At 41.3% G+C, this 3,194-nt stretch overlaps 1 non-coding gene across 1 annotated transcript; it reads right to left on the bottom strand.

Annotated features, from left to right (window-relative positions):
* Nucleotides 1-846: 846 nt before the first annotated feature.
* LOC121134197 lies at nt 847-948 on the bottom strand. Its single transcript, XR_005871237.1, has one exon. It is a non-coding gene; the product is annotated as a U6 spliceosomal RNA (small nuclear RNA).
* Nucleotides 949-3,194: the final 2,246 nt, after the last annotated feature.

The following is a 3,194-nucleotide window of genomic DNA, read 5'->3' as shown; positions in this document are numbered from 1 at the left end:
TTAGACAAAAGCAAAGGAATGTCACTTTATCCTCAGGTGTGAAAGCTTATCTGTCAGCTCCCTGCATTAACAGTTTCCTTCATCACAACTTGTTCCAACTGAGCAGGTAGTAATAACCCAAATTGAGTTGTTAGGGCCCATTTTCTCTCCTTGCCCCACAAACACAGGGAAGAGAACTTTCTGCGCGTCATGGAGTCAGAGCGAGAGGTTTGATGCATGTCATTACGGAACACTGCAGTGCTAGATTAAACATCAGCATCCCTCCTAAGAATGAGCAACTAACCTTGGAAGAAAGAACAAAGAAATGCTTTAAGGTCAAAGCAAATTTAAAAATAAGAGCCCTTGGAGGTAACGAAACAAGTAGTTGAACTGGCAAGTCTGATAGTCGCAAGAGACCTTGAACTTTGGCTTCAGTTCTGAATAGGGTCTGGGGTACTTGCAAACCACCATAGCCTGGAAGACTATTGTAACAATAGCGGGATAAAGTAATAGATGGCCAGAAAGATACTGTATAGCCATAGACAAATTTATTCTCCATTTTAGTTATCCATGATCAAAAAAGAGAGAACGCAGTACGAGAGTTCAGGGCTGGAAAAAATCAAGTTGCTCAGAGAGTTTATGTGAACTTGGAACCTGAAATATCATTGATTTTGCGTCCCTGAACATCACAAATCAATTTCATTTTTGATTAAACAATGCACACAAGGAATAAAAGAACACAAAACGCTAGTGAACTGGTTGATGATTTTCACGAGCAAAACAAAAACAGCACTGGCAGCAAGCTGTGAGCCTTTCAGGGGCTAACTTCTCACCTCTGTACCCCTCAGTGAGTTGTCATTATCTGTCAAAAAAAGTTTGTGACTTTCCACTCCCTTTCCTTGTGCAGGAACTATGTTAATCTTCTCTGTACCATTCCAATTTTAGTATATGTGCTGCTGAAGTAAGCATGTGACCTTACTCATACATATATATATATAGGTATATGTATATGTATATGTATGTATATATAGGCAATTTTATACATAGATACAATGTATTTAGGTAATATCAACCCCTTCCAACTATTCCCAGATCCCCATGCACCGACACCATCTCCTCCTCTTCCTCCTCTCTCTCCTTTTCTTCCACTTTTTCTCCCTTCTTCTATAGTCTGCCTTAAATGAATTAGAACCATCCACATGTATATGAGTCTATATGTGTATGGCTGTGTATTGTAGAATAGACAACCTACCATAGGCCATGCCCACAAGGATAACTGACTCTCCCCTCCCTTTGTAGCCCTTATCTTCCCAAAGATCCTCAGTTAGGGTTGGAACCTAAGGATCTGCTCCGAAATCTATGATGGGGTATTAACTGGGTTGATACAACAGATCTTACACAGGCAACCACAGCTGCCGTGAGTTCATTGGCACAATGGACCCATCGTATCCAGAAGACATGGCTACTTCTGAAGCATGTTATCAGTGAAAGTGCACAGTATTAACTCTCTTGAACCAGGCTTCTTCCTCTATATTTTCTTCACTACATGCATCAAAGTGGCTCGTATCTGTTCTCATTGTGATTTAGTTTGCCACTGAGCAAACATATCATAAAATTTTTGGCCATTGTACTGTTGATTTGGGCTCATTTCAGGTATGGGTCTAGTGTCTATGCTTTGATGAATGCATTCATGCTTATCTCTTGTTCTCATGAAAGGGACTGATGATGGGTTGTGGGAAACACAAACACCTTTGTAAGTTAGTGCTCTACCAACATACTCTCAGTCAGCAAGGTAAAGAGATCCTCCTCATTCTATAGCCTAGCTAAAGCCCAGTGCTTTTCACCTGTTCTATGTTAGTTGCTTTGATAAATAGCGGATATTTTCAATTTATACTATAATCCTGCTTGATAGTGCATCCAGATATCTGGAATAAGCAAAACAGATACTTACTGAAGAAACATGTTCTTCACTCAGTCAACAACTGGAAGAAACCTAAAGGAATTATTTTTGTGCCAGAGTATTGTCAGATGAATATATATATATATATATATTTATATAATAAACAGTGATGGGTTGGTAAATTGGAACTTTGAGGTATGGCAACTAACCTTTCCTGTGGCATTAGCTAATTGCCACAGTCTTTAGTGAATGCTACTGTTTGCAGGCTGCCAGGAGGACTTTTCTGAACACAAATGTGAGAAGAGATGTGAGCTCTCAGGAACCCTGTGAACTGGCTCCCGATCACACGTGACAATGCCAATGCTCAATAGTTTAGCCTGAGAAAAGCTACATGAAGTCATCAAGTTCACCATCGTGGTGGATGAAATGGTTAGTCTCCACCGTCAATGGACTGCGATTGGGGATACTTAGGAACTAGAAAAGCATAGTTCTGGGCATGTCTTTGGAGGTGTTTCCAGAGACAACTAACATGTAGAACAGCTGGAAGGGAACCGTATGAATGCACATAGCCCCTTCCAGTAGGTTTGGGGCCTGATAGAATATAAGTACAAAAGACAGAGCAAGCCCCCTTCTCCCTGAGCAAGTGAGTCTCTGAGCACTTAAGTACCTGAGACTCTGCTGTCTTCAGACCTCTAATGTGAATTCCCACCAGCAACTCCCAGGAAGCTGTCAGGCCTTCAGCCTCACACTGCTGGGACATCATGGTTTGTTCCGGGTCCTCTAGCTTCTTGAACTGAGTAGAAACTCAGGAGGGTCTCTGAATTACCAAACATGTTAGCAGCCATTGTTACACTAATCAGTCTCCAATGAATCTGTGTGTGCATGTGGTGTGTGTGTGTGTGTGTGTGTGTGTGTGTGTGTGTGTGTGTGTGTGTTCTGTTCCTCTAGAGAACCCTGACCATGTGCATCCCTGGGAACTGGGGATTAGTCACCAGTCCAATCAGGCACAGTTACAAAAGATCAGCCATACAGACAAAGTGCAATGAACCGCCACAACACAAACTACACTTTCTCATTACAACTCAATAAAGATAGGAACCAGTAACAACAGAAAGGACTGAAATCACAGCCTTCGAAATTGTGAACTGATATCATTTCCCCTTAAGTGTTGCTTCTGCTCTATCAGAAAAAAGTTTACTAAATATCAGACTGAACAAAGTGGAATCTACCATGAATGTAATTTATTCTTCTCTGCTTGGAGATGCTGGAGATCAAACTAGCCTCATGAGTGCTAGATACTCACCACTGAGATACA

The sequence above is a fragment of the Mesocricetus auratus genome, unplaced genomic scaffold (genome assembly GCF_017639785.1).
Source record: "Mesocricetus auratus isolate SY011 unplaced genomic scaffold, BCM_Maur_2.0 Super-Scaffold_100026, whole genome shotgun sequence".
NCBI classification, from domain to species: domain Eukaryota; kingdom Metazoa; phylum Chordata; class Mammalia; order Rodentia; family Cricetidae; genus Mesocricetus; species Mesocricetus auratus.
This window is presented reverse-complemented; position numbering and strand designations above follow the sequence as displayed.